This window comes from Molothrus aeneus, chromosome 10 (assembly GCF_037042795.1).
Source record: "Molothrus aeneus isolate 106 chromosome 10, BPBGC_Maene_1.0, whole genome shotgun sequence".
Lineage (NCBI taxonomy): Eukaryota > Metazoa > Chordata > Aves > Passeriformes > Icteridae > Molothrus > Molothrus aeneus.
In genome coordinates, this window is record NC_089655.1 from 4,431,769 (window position 1) to 4,451,366 (window position 19,598).

The 19,598-nt window shown below is 51.5% G+C and overlaps 2 long non-coding RNA genes across 2 annotated transcripts; both read left to right on the forward strand.

Moving 5' to 3' along the window:
* The first annotated feature begins 164 nt into the window (after window positions 1-164).
* On the forward strand, window positions 165-7,924 carry LOC136560616 (uncharacterized). Its single transcript, XR_010784181.1, has 3 exons — window positions 165-277; window positions 7,057-7,128; window positions 7,424-7,924. It is a non-coding gene; the product is annotated as an uncharacterized lncRNA (long non-coding RNA).
* A 1,945-nt stretch (window positions 7,925-9,869) lies between these two features.
* On the forward strand, window positions 9,870-17,690 carry LOC136560626 (uncharacterized). The gene is made up of 3 exons (XR_010784182.1): window positions 9,870-9,982; window positions 16,819-16,890; window positions 17,190-17,690. It is a non-coding gene; the product is annotated as an uncharacterized lncRNA (long non-coding RNA).
* Window positions 17,691-19,598: the final 1,908 nt, after the last annotated feature.

Below are 19,598 nucleotides of genomic sequence, written 5' to 3' on the forward strand. Positions count from 1 at the left end.
ACATCTCACAATCACAAATACACACATTGCCTGTATGTATCTGACACGAAACACAGCTTTATATTTCACATTTTCCACAGGGAATTCCCGAGGTTTCCCCCCCCCAACCTGCTGCCGGCTGGAGGACCGGCCGCTACCATAGAGGCGATAAGGGCGGATAGAGCGCCGCCCTCCGCCCCGCCCCGCCGGCGGCCGCTCCGGCCGCGCACCCGGAAGCGGCGGCGGGGCCGCGCCATGGCGGGGACGGCGCTGAAGCGGCTCATGGCCGAGTACAAGCGTGAGTGGCGCTCCCTGGGCCCCTGGCGCTGCCCTCCCGAAGGGGAGCGCTCCCAAAGCCCGGCAGGGCCCGCGGGCCGGGCGGGGCCGTGACGGCCGCCGGGCAGGCCGGGCCGCGGGCCTCGCCGTGCCCCGGGTCCTCTCTGCCTCCGTGCAGAGCTCCCGGGGCGGGCTGAGGGTCACGGACGGGTCCGGGGCACTGCCCGCTCTGAGGGGGCTGTGGGAAGGGAGTCCTGCCCCGTGTCCCACCGGGACACCGAGGGGGACAGCTCGGTGTGTGGGTGACACCTCTGGGATTCCGCTGTTGCACGGGGAGGCTGGGAACCCTGGGCAAGCGGCAAGTTATTTTGATGTTTTCCTTGTTAAATTTTCCAGATGAGACAGAATACAGGTATGGAAATCTCTGTTGCAGAGCTCTGTTATTACAGCAAAGATAAGTCGAGGTGTTTGTCAGGGCAGATCCTTCTGGTTGTGGCTGCCCCATCCCTGGGAGTGTCCGGGGCCAGGTGGGACAGGGCTTGGGGCGAGCTGGGCCAGTAGAAGATGTCCCTGCCCATGGCAGGGGTGAAATGACATGAACTTTAATGTCCCTTCCAACTTGAATGATTCTGTAATTCTTTGGAATCTTTAATGGAAGCAGAATGGCTAGTAAAAGGATTTAAACTCGAATTTAGTAGTGAAAGACTAGACTTGTTTGTTTCAAAACCACTGTGGGATGTGGCTGCAGGGGGTGGCTGCAGTGATGCTCACCACAGGGACCAGAGACCAGACCTCTGGGAATCCCAGAGCTTCTGGGATGGCTCATCTGCTCCCTCATGGGTTTGAGACGTGTCCAGAGGTGCCTTTTGTTGGCAAGAAATACTTGTTTGTGTACCTAGGTGCTTTTGGGCTTTAATGCTCTGGCTTTTATTTACAGCAAGGAAGTAGAATAGATGCAAGGCTGATGGGCTCCTGCTGGACTTGAAAGGAGGAGTCAGTTCCCAGAGATGTTCAGGTGTTAGGAAGAGCTTGGGATGGAAGCGAGGCTGCTCTCTAAGGAAGGAGCTGGGTGTTGTGGCAAGAGTTTGGCCTTTTGTCCCCTGGCATCTCTAGGAGAGAGCCCCTGTGTACCTGGGGTGGCCTGGGGGCTCAGCCTGCAGCCCCAGCAGTGCAAGGGAGCTGGGCTGGGAAGGAGGATGGAGCTGCCCAGGGCTGGCCATGCAGCACCCACAGCCCCGTGTGAGGCTGGGCAGGACAGGAGAGGCTGGGCTGAGCAAAGCTGCCCGTGAGGGGACTCCCATGGCTGGGATAAAACTCTCCCTGTGCAGGGCTGGGCTGTGGAGCTCAGCAGAGCTGCTCCAGCTGAGCTGGGGAGCTGAAAGAGCCCTGGCTGGGATAAAACTCTCCCTGTGCACGTTTGTGGAGCTCAGCAGAGCTGCTCCAGCTGAGCTGGGGAGCTGAAAGAGCCCTGGCTGGGATAAAACTCTCCCTGTGCATGGTTGTGGAGCTCAGCATGGCTGCTCCAGCTGAGCTGGGGAGCTGAAAGAGCCCTGGCTGGGATAAAACTCTCCCTGTGCACGTTTGTGGAGCTCAGCAGGGCTGCTCCAGCTGAGCTGGGGAGCTGAAGGGCCGGGAGCCCTGGCTGGGATAAAACTCTCCCTGTGCATGGTTGTGGAGCTCAGCAGGGCTGCTCCAGCTGAGCTGGGGAGCTGAAGGGCCGGGAGCCCTGGCTGGGATAAAACTCTCCCTGTGCATGGTTGTGGAGCTCAGCAGGGCTGCTCCAGCTGAGCTGGGGAGCCCTGGCTGCTGCCAGCACGCCCCAAGGGCAGGACTCGCAGGTGACTTTTGATCCAGATCGTCCCAGGCTATGCCAGAAGAGGCTGGGGTGGCAGGAACAAAGGGACTGGCCCTGCCAGGCTCTCTGGGCGCTGCTCTCCCTCGCTGTGTCCGGGCAGGGGCTGCGCTCGGTGCTGCCCGGCAGGAGCCGGGGGCGGTGCCGGGAGCGGCGTGTCCGGGTGTGCTCGGCACGGAGGCGATGATCCAAAGAGATCCATCCCCGTTTGGCTGGAGTCCCCTTGGGCATGGAGGATGGACCGTGGAGCCCAGTAAAGAGAAGGGAAAGTGCTGATAGGGGTCCTGCATTTGCTGGCCCAAAGGACCCATGGTGTCTCTGCCCACCAAAGGTACAGGGAAAGCTATGAGGACTTTGAGGGCCAGCAACATCCAGGGACAGCTGGTGCTAAATCCTTTTGAACTGCCTTTCCCCTGCACGAGGGTCCAGTCCCCCTCCTGCCCTGGGACTGGGACCAGTAAATTCATTTTGGGTTCCCTAAGTGCCCCCACTGGCACTAAGGGGTGATGTCTCCAAACCTATCAGGGATGGGAGACCCCTGCAAGCGAGTTCCTCTTCCTGAAACCCCACTTGTGACTGGCTCTGTCCTCCTCTGCCGAGCCAGGGCAGCAGAGAGACCTGCTGGGAGCCAGGATGGATGGTGGATGGAATGTGGCCATGCCCTGGGGACAAGCAGAGGCCAGGCCATGCTGCCAGGGCAGCACCCAGTGTCCCTGGACAGAGGCACTGTGTCCTCTGCTCTTATCCTGGAGCTTTGTCCTGGGCTCCAGCATCCTCATCCCAGGGGCTGCTTCCCATAGGCTGGCATGGAGCTACTGATGTTTCTAATTCCTCCTGTGAATGTTTCTGTGTGCAGGGATCATGTGGCTGAGGCACTGCAAAGCTGGTGAACCCTTTGGCTTGGCTGGGCCATGGTGGGGAAGTGAAGTTGTGTCCTTGGGTGGCCAAGGTGCCACTCAGGTCTGGGAAGAAGTGCCTGCAGTGTAACTGAGAGTGGAGCCTGGCAGCTAAAAAGACATTTCATGAGGATTAACTGGTCCCTTGCAAGGCTGCCACAATGGAAATCTGTCCTGAGTGGGATGGGTAAGCAGATAGTGATGGGGACATCACAGCTGAGGAGTGGGACAGTGCCCCACCACCTGCACTGGGTACTAGGAGGACGCACAAGGGAACTTGGAAAGAAGGGGTTAATGAGATGTAACAGGGAGCTTGGCTTTGAGCCCAAGGGGAGTTCTACAGCCCTGCACATAAAGGCCACAAAAAGCCGGCACTAGGCCAATTCCAGCCATGTGATAGGAAAGGTGGGACAAACAGCCAGCACTCTGAGGGGTGAAATCCCAGGGACAGACTGAGCTGTGAGCACAGGCTGCCCAGCTACAGGTGGATAACTGTGCTGGGGTGGCCTGCTGCCATCACAGCCTCTTCCATTCCATCCACAGCAGGGCTATGGTGGCAGCAGCAGCAGCAGGGGCCCTAGAGGTGCCTTGTTGTATTGCCTGGTCCTGGAGAGTCTCTGCCAAACAACCTCAGTCTCTTTGCAAAGGGCACAAAAAGATTCCAAGAGCTGGTGTCGGTGTGTAGTGCTACAATGGTATTTTCAGGAAAATACCAGGTATGTTTCAGGTATATTTCAGGAAAAGTGGTGGAAGAGGCAAATGATTCAACAGATCCTTTGCTGTATTCCAGAGCTGCTGTATTTGAAGGGGAAAATGCTCACTGGGGCTGATAAATGATCAGCCAGACATTTCTCATGAGTTTGGAGAAAGCAGGAGGCTTGGAGGAAGCAGAACTTTGCAAATAAGCTCTGCCCTGTGAGGAAGTGATTTTAACTGTTGACACTGGATTTTAAGTCGAGGATGTTGATCAGCAGCATGAAGCTGAGATAGAGGCTGATCATCAGCAGTGTAGCCCAGGCATCAGCACTGGGACCAGTCCTCTTCCTTCTTGATAGTGGCCTGAATAAAGGGGTCCAGGGCACCCTCAGCAAGTTTGCTGAATTTCCTACAGTGGGAGGAGCTGCTGAGACACCAGAAGGTGACTCTGCACCCACAAGGACCTCAACAGGCCGGAGAAATGGGCTGACGGAACCTCCTGAAGTTCAACCAAGGGCTGAACAGAGTCCTCCCGCTGGGGAGGTGCAGCCCCAGACCCCAGCACATGGCATGGAAACCAGGAGGGACCGCCTGGAAGGGATCTGGGCAAACACTGAGGTGTGCAGCCCACTGCCAGGTGGGCCTTGTGCCACAGGATGTGTCTGTGGATGGGGAGCTCCTGGGTGTGGCCCTCAGAGCCCTGTGATGTCAGGCCGTGTCACTCATGGTCATTATGACGCCACCTGCGTAACTATAACCACCAGCGTTGGGTAGTGCCAGCACACTCAGCTTGTGATCCACAGCAGCTGAGGAGCTTCCAAGCGCTGCCAGCATCTGAGGAGCCTCTGTGCTACCAGCGAGCGAGCATCTGCTGTGTGCTGCCAGTGACTGAGGAACCTGACTGCTGCCAGTGACCGAGGAGCCTCCAAGTCCTGCCGGTGAGTGAGGAACCTCCAAGTCTGCCCGTGACTGAGGAGGAACCTCCAAGTGCTGCCAGCGACCAGGGAGCCTCTGAGTCCTGCCAGTGACCGAGGAACCTCTGAGTTACTCCAGTGACCGAGGAACCTCCGAGTTACTCCAGTGACCAAGGAACCTCCGAGTTACTCCAGTGAGTGAGGAGCCTTCGAGTCCTGCCAGTGACCGAGGAACCTCCGAGCTACGCCAGTGACCGAGGAGCCTTCGAGTTACTCCAGCGACCGAGGAGCCTTCGAGTTACTCCAGTGACCGAGGAGCCTTCGAGTCCTGCCAGTGACCGAGGAGCTTCTGAATTACTCCAGTCAGTGAAGACGACCATCTGAGTCCTGCCAGTGAGTGAAGAGGAACCTTCAAGTCCTTCCAGCGACTGAGGAACCTCTGAGTCCTGACAGAGACTGAGAGCAGTCAATTCCAGGAGCAGCAATGTCGGAGGCCAGGCAGGAGCCAGCGGCGCCCCGAGCCGTCCGGGTGTGCCGCATCTGTGTGGATTTCCTGCACAGCCCCGCTGCTGCCGTGGAGCCCTGCGGACATGTGTTCTGCCAGGCCTGCATCCAGCCCCAGGCTGCCCCTGATGCCGCCGCCACCTGCCCGACCTGCCAAGGGCCCATCGGGAGCATCCGCGTCCTGCAGGATCAGGAGAGCCGCCCCGGGCCGGTCCCGCGCCGCCCCCGCCGCCGCCTCCATCCCTTCGTGGTGCGCTGGCGCCAGCGGCAGCAGCAGGAGGCGCAGGAGGATGCGGCTCCTGGAGGTGGCCGGCGCCGCAGACTGGCTGATGGGGACAGGGCCCCAAGCCCTGTGCCCCGCCAGCGTCCCCGGAGAGAGCTGGATGACCTGAGAAGAAACGGGCTGGGACAGCGGCCACCGAGGGGAAATGAAGCCATGGCCGCAGGGGACAACCAGCACCGCCCCCATGTGATCTGATTTGATGTGGATCCTCCACGGCCCGTCTGAACTGAAAATCAGCATGCTGAGAAGGGCCTCGTCTGATTTCTTCTTCCCGTTTGCATATTACTTCAAGACTAGGAGAATGGGAACTGTGGGAGGGAAAGCATGTAGTTGTAGAAACTTGGGGATAGAGTTCAATATTGATATTAGGAGATTAGGATATTAGGATGTTTCTTAGGATGTTAAGGATGTTTATTAGGATGTTAGGATGTTTGTTCGGATGTTCGCTATGAAATAAACGTTTTTTCAATTTAAAGCGTTAGAAAGCAGTCATTCTTTATCAGTGCTGGACACACAGAAGTGTATCTATCTCCTTTAATCTGATGTGTGTGGTGAAAATTCACAACAGGGTATTTATTCCATCCTGATCATACATATTCATTACAATGTGTCTCCTACCTAATAGGCTAACACCACTTCCCTAGAACTAATTTGCATGCATTCACCTTTAACTGGAAGTCTTTTTTTGGTCCTGGAGGTCATCTAACAGGGGGGTCTCATGGTCATATTCACTGAATGCTTCAGTATTACTGGTGACCTTTCTTTGAACTTTTTCTTTGGTATGCACTATTGGTTTTTGTTACGTAACTTGCAAAAACCCCTCTGTAGTCCTCTATCTTTTTCTCCACTGGTTCCAGCTACATTTATCCTCCTTTATACATACCTTTAATCTTTTTTGCTAGTTAGCCCTAAAGCTCTATTCAGCATCTTCAGGGGAACTGAAAATTTCTAGTCTCTGTGTTATTTATGAAGTCCCCCCTTTTCTTGAGACTGTCTCTTTTAGGCAAGTCCCAATACTTCATTTTCCAGCCCAAAGTGCTGCAAGAGGTACAGGAGTTTTAGCATTCCTGTGTGTGACAGAAGTGTGAATCACATGGATTTTAGAGGACAGAGCAAGGTCCCCAATCCCTGATGCAGGGAATAAAGATTTCCTCATGTGATTAAACACTGTCAGAACAGGATTCAGTAGTGTGGTAACTCAGGTTTTAAGGGTAATGTAAAGTTAACAGCATCTAACCTTCCCTCAGTGTAGACAGCCAGACAAATATGCTCAGTGTCCTGGTGGTTAAAGGTTAATCAGAGAATCACTGGATGGTTTGGGGTTAGAAGGGAATCCAAAGCCCATCCAGTCCCACCCCCTGCCATGAAGACACCCTCCACTGTCCCAGGCTGCTCCAAGCCCTGTCCAGCCTGGCCTTGGACACTGCCAGGGATCCAGGGGCAGCCACAGCTTCTCTGGGCAGCCTGTGCCAGGGCCTCAGCACCCTCACAGGGAAGAATTTCTTCCCAATACCTAATCTAAATCTATCTTGTGTCATCCCCCTTGTCTCTTGAGTGTTAATTTTGTTACCATGTGTCCTGGCAGTAAATCCATGAACACTTAGTTTGCATTCAGAAATCAAGTGTGGTTTCTCATCTATAACTTTGAACTTGCAGGGCTTGTCACTGAAGCACATTATGTTCCTGTTTGATGGACAGCCCATTAAAGAAGCAGACACACCTGCACAGGTATGAAAAACACTCTTACTGCAAATTGTTACACAGATATTCGGGTGTCTGAGTGGTGATCAAAGGGGCTTGAAATCAAAATGATCCTGAAATAGTTGCTGTGAGTTTAGCATGGTCCAACAAATGTGTGCAGGGTGACTGATGGAAAGTGTTTCATGTCTTAGTTATTCCTGCAGTGCTGATTAGGAGCAGAGAGCCACGTGCTTTTGTCACCACATGTTTTTCAAGTTTTCTATATTTCTTATAATTTCTTTATTTTTAAAATGTTAAAATAATCCCTGTGTTACTCCCACAGCTGGAGATGGAACACGATGACACGATCGAAGTGTACCAGCAGCAGACAGGAGGAGGGTGCTAAGACACAGCATCTTTTGGGGAACACTTTGAGGATCCTCATCACACCCCACTCTCTCATCTCTCCTTGGATTTGCTGTTTGATTAGGCAACAGATGAATGTGCCAATCACACAGGGTTCTTTGAAGCTTCACAGGATATTTACCAAAGTTGCTTGTTGTCTTTGACATTCTGTGTGCACAAGTCAAAATAGTATCTGCAGGGATTGAGCTGTGTCTGAATTTCACCATTTAAAATTCAGATTAAGTAATATGTGTTGTCTCTCTGTTGTTAGCCTTTTTTAAAATGTGTTGTATTATCTTTTTTCACTCTCTCTTTAAACTTGTGGCCTAAGCATTCATCCATGTGCTGGGACACTGAGTGTTCATTCCTGTCTCTGGTTGGTCTTGTCCCTCTGTTTTAACTCAAACTATATAAATAGTTCAATGTATTTTCATGCCAAGTGTGAGTGTAAAAGTTTCCTTTAAAGATGTGCATGAGAGAAGGAACACAGATACAGGTTTTAAATTTTTAGCTCATGTTACAAATTCAGTCAGTCCCTTGGGCAGCATCCTGCCCTTGACTGGGGCTAGAACACAATACAATGCTTAGGGATAGTATTTAAATACTAAAGGTTTACATGTGTTTTTTTCATATTACAATAAAGTAGGCCAAAATATACTTTTTAAGTGCAGAAATTAGATTTTTTTTTTGTCTTGCACTATTGCAGAACTGGATGTAGCAGCAGGACAGCTGGTCTAAAAACTTAATGCTTGTGATAGAGTAGCTGTGTTTTTTTGTTGTGCAAGGTTATAAAAAAATCCCATCACTGATATTCCAGCTGTTTGCTGAGGACTGGGCAGCATCTGTCCCTTTGCCCTGCTCCCTTAACTTTGAGTCTTTTTCTGTGGGCACTGGAAGTCTGTGGCCTCAGGTTTCTTTTTAATTCCTCTTTTCTGGTATATAAACTTGGTAAATGAGAGGGGGGAAATGCCTTTTAATGTCACCAAACTCTGCAGAAGAGCTAGTAAGTGAGGAGAGACATTTAGGTGTCTTCAAAATAATAATAATAATAATAATAATAATAATAATAATAATAATAATAATAATAATAATAATAATAATAATAAACGGCTGTCCTGCCCCTCCAGCCTTGCTGAGGTTTAATTATTTGTGTGGTGGTTTGGGCTCCATGAAGCCTGTTCCAGAGGAATTTTAACTCAGGCTGTCCTGCTGCTCCATGGAATCATCCCCAGCCTTTTCTCTTTCCATTTGTTCACATTAGCTGTGCTCCTTCTTGCTGAAATCTGGTTGGAAAGGTCCCTGTTCCCTTCTCGGGGTGGCGGTGAGCTGGGGTGGGATATCCCGTGGATCCCCTCCGGGACTCGGGTCCGCTCTCTGTGCAGGAAAGGCGGCGTGGGGGCTACTCCGGCCAATCCGCCCCGCACTACCCCCGCTCCCTGGGGCGTTTTGCAGATTCTCCTGCATCCTCCCCGTTGTTGCTGTTATAAAGGAGAAGCTTGACCAGGCCAATATTCAAGCAGCAATCAATTTATTAATTAATATGGTAAAGTATGAGCAATACAGCGCTGGGTACAGTGGGGGAAGTTTTCCCTCCAACTGCACACCAATAGTTGAGGCTTACAGGTATTTATAGGGGTACTCATCAGCTTTCTCAGCAGTTTCTATTCCCAATTTTTACATCACAATTCTATACACTATTGTGATTTAGTTTTTCTCAGGATGTATCCCAAAAGGAGCATCCCCAGATGGTGGTGGTCCAGTTTCCAAAAGAAGAAAGATGAATCCCATCTGGTGAAGTCCAGCTCCCCAGATGTGGGTCCACCTTTTAATTGCAAGGACTATAAATCTAACAACAGTGATGTCCGGATTCCCTTGGTCAAAACCATAAATCCTTGAGTTGATGGTCATCTTCCTTTCTCAAGCTGCTTTTCTCTGCTTTATTAAGGCGTGAGATAAGCATATTTCCTTTACATATATTCCAAAGCTATAGTTTTAAGGATACAAGCAATATTCTAAAATTATACTTCAAAAGGTTATTATTGCAGAACTCTGTAAGGATTAACTACAAGCAAAAAGCAACATCCTTAACGCTTTAATTCCAATGCTCCTAAATCAACTAAGGTTAATTGCAAACAAAAGATTGGTTCAAAGGCCTTCTTCCATGCTTTACTTTCCTCAGTTATTATTAGAATTCGCAACTGTCCCATTGTCGGTCTCCACACATCTCACAATCACAAATACACACATTGCCTGTATGTATCTGACACGAAACACAGCTTTATATTTCACATTTTCCACAGGGAATTCCCGAGGTTTCCCCCCCCCAACCTGCTGCCGGCTGGAGGACCGGCCGCTACCATAGAGGCGATAAGGGCGGATAGAGCGCCGCCCTCCGCCCCGCCCCGCCGGCGGCCGCTCCGGCCGCGCACCCGGAAGCGGTGGCGGGGCCGCGCCATGGCGGGGACGGCGCTGAAGCGGCTCATGGCCGAGTACAAGCGTGAGTGGCGCTCCCTGGGCCCCTGGCGCTGCCCTCCCGAAGGGGAGCGCTCCCAAAGCCCGGCAGGGCCCGCGGGCCGGGCGGGGCCGTGACGGCCGCCGGGCAGGCCGGGCCGCGGGCCTCGCCGTGCCCCGGGTCCTCTCTGCCTCCGTGCAGAGCTCCCGGGGCGGGCTGAGGGTCACGGACGGGTCCGGGGCACTGCCCGCTCTGAGGGGGCTGTGGGAAGGGAGTCCTGCCCCGTGTCCCACCGGGACACCGAGGGGGACAGCTCGGTGTGTGGGTGACACCTCTGGGATTCCGCTGTTGCACGGGGAGGCTGGGAACCCTGGGCAAGCGGCAAGTTATTTTGATGTTTTCCTTGTTAAATTTTCCAGATGAGACAGAATACAGGTATGGAAATCTCTGTTGCAGAGCTCTGTTATTACAGCAAAGATAAGTCGAGGTGTTTGTCAGGGCAGATCCTTCTGGTTGTGGCTGCCCCATCCCTGGGAGTGTCCGGGGCCAGGTGGGACAGGGCTTGGGGCGAGCTGGGCCAGTAGAAGATGTCCCTGCCCATGGCAGGGGTGAAATGACATGAACTTTAATGTCCCTTCCAACTTGAATGATTCTGTAATTCTTTGGAATCTTTAATGGAAGCAGAATGGCTAGTAAAAGGATTTAAACTCGAATTTAGTAGTGAAAGACTAGACTTGTTTGTTTCAAAACCACTGTGGGATGTGGCTGCAGGGGGTGGCTGCAGTGATGCTCACCACAGGGACCAGAGACCAGACCTCTGGGAATCCCAGAGCTTCTGGGATGGCTCATCTGCTCCCTCATGGGTTTGAGACGTGTCCAGAGGTGCCTTTTGTTGGCAAGAAATACTTGTTTGTGTACCTAGGTGCTTTTGGGCTTTAATGCTCTGGCTTTTATTTACAGCAAGGAAGTAGAATAGATGCAAGGCTGATGGGCTCCTGCTGGACTTGAAAGGAGGAGTCAGTTCCCAGAGATGTTCAGGTGTTAGGAAGAGCTTGGGATGGAAGCGAGGCTGCTCTCTAAGGAAGGAGCTGGGTGTTGTGGCAAGAGTTTGGCCTTTTGTCCCCTGGCATCTCTAGGAGAGAGCCCCTGTGTACCTGGGGTGGCCTGGGGGCTCAGCCTGCAGCCCCAGCAGTGCAAGGGAGCTGGGCTGGGAAGGAGGATGGAGCTGCCCAGGGCTGGCCATGCAGCACCCACAGCCCCGTGTGAGGCTGGGCAGGACAGGAGAGGCTGGGCTGAGCAAAGCTGCCCGTGAGGGGACTCCCATGGCTGGGATAAAACTCTCCCTGTGCAGGGCTGGGCTGTGGAGCTCAGCAGAGCTGCTCCAGCTGAGCTGGGGAGCTGAAAGAGCCCTGGCTGGGATAAAACTCTCCCTGTGCACGTTTGTGGAGCTCAGCAGAGCTGCTCCAGCTGAGCTGGGGAGCTGAAAGAGCCCTGGCTGGGATAAAACTCTCCCTGTGCATGGTTGTGGAGCTCAGCATGGCTGCTCCAGCTGAGCTGGGGAGCTGAAAGAGCCCTGGCTGGGATAAAACTCTCCCTGTGCACGTTTGTGGAGCTCAGCAGGGCTGCTCCAGCTGAGCTGGGGAGCTGAAGGGCCGGGAGCCCTGGCTGGGATAAAACTCTCCCTGTGCATGGTTGTGGAGCTCAGCAGGGCTGCTCCAGCTGAGCTGGGGAGCCCTGGCTGCTGCCAGCACGCCCCAAGGGCAGGACTCGCAGGTGACTTTTGATCCAGATCGTCCCAGGCTATGCCAGAAGAGGCTGGGGTGGCAGGAACAAAGGGACTGGCCCTGCCAGGCTCTCTGGGCGCTGCTCTCCCTCGCTGTGTCCGGGCAGGGGCTGCGCTCGGGGCTGCCGGGCAGGGGCTGCGCTCGGTGCTGCCCGGCAGGAGCCGGGGGCGGTGCCGGGAGCGGCGTGTCCGGGTGTGCTCGGCACGGAGGTGATGATCCAAAGAGATCCATCCCCGTTTGGCTGGAGTCCCCTTGGGCATGGAGGATGGACCGTGGAGCCCAGTAAAGAGAAGGGAAAGTGCTGATAGGGGTCCTGCATTTGCTGGCCCAAAGGACCCATGGTGTCTCTGCCCACCAAAGGTACAGGGAAAGCTATGAGGACTTTGAGGGCCAGCAACATCCAGGGACAGCTGGTGCTAAATCCTTTTGAACTGCCTTTCCCCTGCACGAGGGTCCAGTCCCCCTCCTGCCCTGGGACTGGGACCAGTAAATTCATTTTGGGTTCCCTAAGTGCCCCCACTGGCACTAAGGGGTGATGTCTCCAAACCTATCAGGGATGGGAGACCCCTGCAAGCGAGTTCCTCTTCCTGAAACCCCACTTGTGACTGGCTCTGTCCTCCTCTGCCGAGCCAGGGCAGCAGAGAGACCTGCTGGGAGCCAGGATGGATGGTGGATGGAATGTGGCCATGCCCTGGGGACAAGCAGAGGCCAGGCCATGCTGCCAGGGCAGCACCCAGTGTCCCTGGACAGAGGCACTGTGTCCTCTGCTCTTATCCTGAGCTTTGTCCTGGGCTCCAGCATCCTCATCCCAGGGGCTGCTTCCCATAGGCTGGCATGGAGCTACTGATGTTTCTAATTCCTCCTGTGAATGTTTCTGTGTGCAGGGATCATGTGGCTGAGGCACTGCAAAGCTGGTGAACCCTTTGGCTTGGCTGGGCCATGGTGGGGAGGTGAAGCTGTGTCCTTGGGTGGCCAAGGTGCCACTCAGGTCTGGGAAGAAGTGCCTGCAGTGTAACTGAGAGTGGAGCCTGGCAGCTAAAAAGACATTTCATGAGGATTAACTGGTCCCTTGCAAGGCTGCCACAATGGAAATCTGTCCTGAGTGGGATGGGTAAGCAGATAGTGATGGGGACATCACAGCTGAGGAGTGGGACAGTGCCCCACCACCTGCACTGGGTACTAGGAGGACGCACAAGGGAACTTGGAAAGAAGGGGTTAATGAGATGTAACAGGGAGCTTGGCTTTGAGCCCAAGGGGAGTTCTACAGCCCTGCACATAAAGGCCACAAAAAGCCGGCACTAGGCCAATTCCAGCCATGTGATAGGAAAGGTGGGACAAACAGCCAGCACTCTGAGGGGTGAAATCCCAGGGACAGACTGAGCTGTGAGCACAGGCTGCCCAGCTACAGGTGGATAACTGTGCTGGGGTGGCCTGCTGCCATCACAGCCTCTTCCATTCCATCCACAGCAGGGCTATGGTGGCAGCAGCAGCAGCAGGGGCCCTAGAGGTGCCTTGTTGTATTGCCTGGTCCTGGAGAGTCTCTGCCAAACAACCTCAGTCTCTTTGCAAAGGGCACAAAAAGATTCCAAGAGCTGGTGTCGGTGTGTAGTGCTACAATGGTATTTTCAGGAAAATACCAGGTATGTTTCAGGTATATTTCAGGAAAAGTGGTGGAAGAGGCAAATGATTCAACAGATCCTTTGCTGTATTCCAGAGCTGCTGTATTTGAAGGGGAAAATGCTCACTGGGGCTGATAAATGATCAGCCAGACATTTCTCATGAGTTTGGAGAAAGCAGGAGGCTTGGAGGAAGCAGAACTTTGCAAATAAGCTCTGCCCTGTGAGGAAGTGATTTTAACTGTTGACACTGGATTTTAAGTCGAGGATGTTGATCAGCAGCATGAAGCTGAGATAGAGGCTGATCATCAGCAGTGTAGCCCAGGCATCAGCACTGGGACCAGTCCTCTTCCTTCTTGATAGTGGCCTGAATAAAGGGGTCCAGGGCACCCTCAGCAAGTTTGCTGAATTTCCTACAGTGGGAGGAGCTGCTGAGACACCAGAAGGTGACTCTGCACCCACAAGGACCTCAACAGGCCGGAGAAATGGGCTGACGGAACCTCCTGAAGTTCAACCAAGGGCTGAACAGAGTCCTCCCGCTGGGGAGGTGCAGCCCCAGACCCCAGCACATGGCATGGAAACCAGGAGGGACCGCCTGGAAGGGATCTGGGCAAACACTGAGGTGTGCAGCCCACTGCCAGGTGGGCCTTGTGCCACAGGATCTGTCTGTGGATGGGGAGCTCCTGGGTGTGGCCCTCAGAGCCCTGTGATGTCAGGCCGTGTCACTCATGGTCATTATGACACCACCTGCGTAACTATAACCACCAGCGTTGGGTAGTGCCAGCACACTCAGCTTGTGATCCACAGCAGCTGAGGAGCTTCCAAGCGCTGCCAGCATCTGAGGAGCCTCTGTGCTACCAGCGAGCGAGCATCTGCTGTGTGCTGCCAGTGACTGAGGAACCTGACTGCTGCCAGTGACTGAGGAGCCTCCAAGTCCTGCCGGTGAGTGAGGAACCTCCAAGTCTGCCCGTGACTGAGGAGGAACCTCCAAGTGCTGCCAGCGACCAGGGAGCCTCTGAGTCCTGCCAGTGACCGAGGAACCTCTGAGTTACTCCAGTGACCGAGGAACCTCCGAGTTACTCCAGTGACCAAGGAACCTCCGAGTTACTCCAGTGAGTGAGGAGCCTTCGAGTCCTGCCAGTGACCGAGGAACCTCCGAACTACGCCAGTGACCGAGGAGCCTTCGAGTTACTCCAGTGACCGAGGAACCTCCGAGTTACTCCAGTGACCGAGGAACCTCCGAGTTACTCCAGTGAGTGAGGAACCTCCGAGTTACTCCAGTGACCGAGGAACCTCCGAGTTACTCCAGTGACCGAGGAACCTCCGAGTTACTCCAGTGACCGAGGAGCCTTCGAGTCCTGCCAGTGACCGAGGAGCTTCTGAATTACTCCAGTCAGTGAAGACGACCATCTGAGTCCTGCCAGTGAGTGAAGAGGAACCTTCAAGTCCTTCCAGCGACTGAGGAACCTCTGAGTCCTGACAGAGACTGAGAGCAGTCAATTCCAGGAGCAGCAATGTCGGAGGCCAGGCAGGAGCCAGCGGCGCCCCGAGCCGTCCGGGTGTGCCGCATCTGTGTGGATTTCCTGCACAGCCCCGCTGCTGCCGTGGAGCCCTGCGGACATGTGTTCTGCCAGGCCTGCATCCAGCCCCAGGCTGCCCCTGATGCCGCCGCCACCTGCCCGACCTGCCAAGGGCCCATCGGGAGCATCCGCGTCCTGCAGGATCAGGAGAGCCGCCCCGGGCCGGTCCCGCGCCGCCCCCGCCGCCGCCTCCATCCCTTCGTGGTGCGCTGGCGCCAGCGGCAGCAGCAGGAGGCGCAGGAGGATGCGGCTCCTGGAGGTGGCCGGCGCCGCAGACTGGCTGATGGGGACAGGGCCCCAAGCCCTGTGCCCCGCCAGCGTCCCCGGAGAGAGCTGGATGACCTGAGAAGAAACGGGCTGGGACAGCGGCCACCGAGGGGAAATGAAGCCATGGCCGCAGGGGACAACCAGCACCGCCCCCATGTGATCTGATTTGATGTGGATCCTCCACGGCCCGTCGGAACTGAAAATCAGCATGCTGAGAAGGGCCTCGTCTGATTTCTTCTTCCCGTTTGCATATTACTTCAAGACTAGGAGAATGGGAACTGTGGGAGGGAAAGCATGTAGTTGTAGAAACTTGGGGATAGAGTTCGATATTGATATTAGGAGATTAGGATATTAGGATGTTAGGATGTTTCTTAGGATGTTAAGGATGTTTATTAGGATGTTAGGATGTTTGTTCGGATGTTCGCTATGAAATAAACGTTTTTTCAATTTAAAGCGTTAGAAAGCAGTCATTCTTTATCAGTGCTGGACACACAGAAGTGTATCTATCTCCTTTAATCTGATGTGTGTGGTGAAAATTCACAACAGGGTATTTATTCCATCCTGATCATACATATTCATTACAATGTGTCTCCTACCTAATAGGCTAACACCACTTCCCTAGAACTAATTTGCATGCATTCACCTTTAACTGGAAGTCTTTTTTTGGTCCTGGAGGTCATCTAACAGGGGGGTCTCATGGTCATATTCACTGAATGCTTCAGTATTACTGGTGACCTTTCTTTGAACTTTTTCTTTGGTATGCACTATTGGTTTTTGTTACGTAACTTGCAAAAACCCCTCTGTAGTCCTCTATCTTTTTCTCCACTGGTTCCAGCTACATTTATCCTCCTTTATACATACCTTTAATCTTTTTTGCTAGTTAGCCCTAAAGCTCTATTCAGCATCTTCAGGGGAACTGAAAATTTCTAGTCTCTGTGTTATTTATGAAGTCCCCCCTTTTCTTGAGACTGTCTCTTTTAGGCAAGTCCCAATACTTCATTTTCCAGCCCAAAGTGCTGCAAGAGGTACAGGAGTTTTAGCATTCCTGTGTGTGACAGAAGTGTGAATCACATGGATTTTAGAGGACAGAGCAAGGTCCCCAATCCCTGATGCAGGGAATAAAGATTTCCTCATGTGATTAAACACTGTCAGAACAGGATTCAGTAGTGTGGTAACTCAGGTTTTAAGGGTAATGTAAAGTTAACAGCATCTAACCTTCCCTCAGTGTAGACAGCCAGACAAATATGCTCAGTGTCCTGGTGGTTAAAGGTTAATCAGAGAATCACTGGATGGTTTGGGGTTAGAAGGGAATCCAAAGCCCATCCAGTCCCACCCCCTGCCATGAAGACACCCTCCACTGTCCCAGGCTGCTCCAAGCCCTGTCCAGCCTGGCCTTGGACACTGCCAGGGATCCAGGGGCAGCCACAGCTGCTCTGGGCAGCCTGTGCCAGGGCCTCAGCACACTCACAGGGAAGAATTTCTTCCCAATACCTAATCTAAATCTATCTTGTGTCATCCCCCTTGTCTCTTGAGTGTTAATTTTGTTACCATGTGTCCTGGCAGTAAATCCATGAACACTTAGTTTGCATTCAGAAATCAAGTGTGGTTTCTCATCTATAACTTTGAACTTGCAGGGCTTGTCACTGAAGCACATTATGTTCCTGTTTGATGGACAGCCCATTAAAGAAGCAGACACACCTGCACAGGTATGAAAAACACTCTTACTGCAAATTGTTACACAGATATTCGGGTGTCTGAGTGGTGATCAAAGGGGCTTGAAATCAAAATGATCCTGAAATAGTTGCTGTGAGTTTAGCATGGTCCAACAAATGTGTGCAGGGTGACTGATGGAAAGTGTTTCATGTCTTAGTTATTCCTGCAGTGCTGATTAGGAGCAGAGAGCCACGTGCTTTTGTCACCACACAAAACTTTTTCAAGTTTTCTATATTTCTTATAATTTCTTTATTTTTAAAATGTTAAAATAATCCCTGTGTTACTCCCACAGCTGGAGATGGAACACGATGACACGATCGAAGTGTACCAGCAGCAGACAGGAGGAGGGTGCTAAGACACAGCATCTTTTGGGGTACACTTTGAGGATCCTCATCACACCCCACTCTCTCATCTCTCCTTGGATTTGCTGTTTGATTAGGCAACAGATGAATGTGCCAATCACACAGGGTTCTTTGAAGCTTCACAGGATATTTACCAAAGTTGCTTGTTGTCTTTGACATTCTGTGTGCACAAGTCAAAATAGTATCTGCAGGGATTGAGCTGTGTCTGAATTTCACCATTTAAAATTCAGATTAAGTAATATGTGTTGTCTCTCTGTTGTTAGCCTTTTTTAAAATGTGTTGTATTATCTTTTTTCTCTCTCTCTTTAAACTTGTGGCCTAAGCATTCATCCATGTGCTGGGACACTGAGTGTTCATTCCTGTCTCTGGTTGGTCTTGTCCCTCTGTTTTAACTCAAACTATATAAATAGTTCAATGTATTTTCATGCCAAGTGTGAGTGTAAAAGTTTCCTTTAAAGATGTGCATGAGAGAAGGAACACAGATACAGGTTTTAAATTTTTAGCTCATGTTACAAATTCAGTCAGTCCCTTGGGCAGCATCCTGCCCTTGACTGGGGCTAGAACACAATACAATGCTTAGGGATAGTATTTAAATACTAAAGGTTTACATGTGTTTTTTTCATATTACGATAAAGTAGGCCAAAATATACTTTTTAAGTGCAGAAATTAGATTTTTTTTTTGTCTTGCACTATTGCAGAACTGGATGTAGCAGCAGGACAGCTGGTCTAAAAACTTAATGCTTGTGATAGAGTAGCTGTGTTTTTTTGTTGTGCAAGGTTATAAAAAAATCCCATCACTGATATTCCAGCTGTTTGCTGAGGACTGGGCAGCATCTGTCCCTTTGCCCTGCTCCCTTAACTTTGAGTCTTTTTCTGTGGGCACTGGAAGTCTGTGGCCTCAGGTTTCTTTTTAATTCCTCTTTTCTGGTATATAAACTTGGTAAATGAGAGGGGGGAAATGCCTTTTAATGTCACCAAACTCTGCAGAAGAGCTAGTAAGTGAGGAGAGACATTTAGGTGTCTTCAAAATAATAATAATAATAATAATAATAATAATAATAATAATAATAATAATAATAATAATAATAATAATAATAATAATAATAATAATAATAATAAAAAACGGCTGTCCTGCCCCTCCAGCCTTGCTGAGGTTTAATTATTTGTGTGGTGGTTTGGGCTCCATGAAGCCTGTTCCAGAGGAATTTTAACTCAGGCTGTCCTGCTGCTCCATGGAATCATCCCCAGCCTTTTCTCTTTCCATTTGTTCACATTAGCTGTGCTCCTTCTTGCTGAAATCTGGTTGGAAAGGTCCCTGTTCCCTTCTCGGGGTGGCGGTGAGCTGGGGTGGGATATCCCGTGGATCCCCTCCGGGACTCGGGTCCGCTCTCTGTGCAGGAAAGGCGGCGTGGGGGCTACTCCGGCCAATCCGCCCCGCACTACCCCCGCTCCCTGGGGCGTTTTGCAGATTCTCCTGCATCCTCCCCGTTGTTGCTGTTATAAAGGAGAAGCTTGACCAGGCCAATATTCAAGCAGCAATCAATTTATTAATTAATATGGTAAAGTATGAGCAATACAGCGCTGGGTACAGTGGGGGAAGTTTTCCCTCCAACTGCACACCCATAGTTGAGGCTTACAGGTATTTATAGGGGTACTCATCAGCTTTCTCAGCAGTTTCTATTCCCAATTTTTACATCACAATTCTATACACTATTGTGATTTAGTTTTTCTCAGGATGTATCCCAAAAGGAGCATCCCCAGATGGTGGTGGTCCAGTTTCCAAAAGAAGAAAGATGAATCCCATCTGGTGAAGTCCAGCTCCCCAGATGTGGGTCCACCTTTTAATTGCAAGGACTATAAATCTAACAACAGTGATGTCCGGATTCCCTTGGTCAAAACCATAAATCCTTGAGTTGATGGTCATCTTCCTTTCTCAAGCTGCTTTTCTCTGCTTTATTAAGGCGTGAGATAAGCATATTTCCTTTACATATATTCCAAAGCTATAGTTTTAAGGATACAAGCAATATTCTAAAATTATACTTCAAAAGGTTATTATTGCAGAACTCTGTAAGGATTAACTACAAGCAAAAAGCAACATCCTTAACGCTTTAATTCCAATGCTCCTAAATCAACTAAGGTTAATTGCAAACAAAAGATTGGTTCAAAGGCCTTCTTCCATGCTTTACTTTCCTCAGTTATTATTAGAATTCGCAACTGTCCCATTGTCGGTCTCCACACATCTCACAATCACAAATACACACATTGCCTGTATGTATCTGACACGAAACACAGCTTTATATTTCACATTTTCCACAGGGAATTCCCGAGGTTTCCCCCCC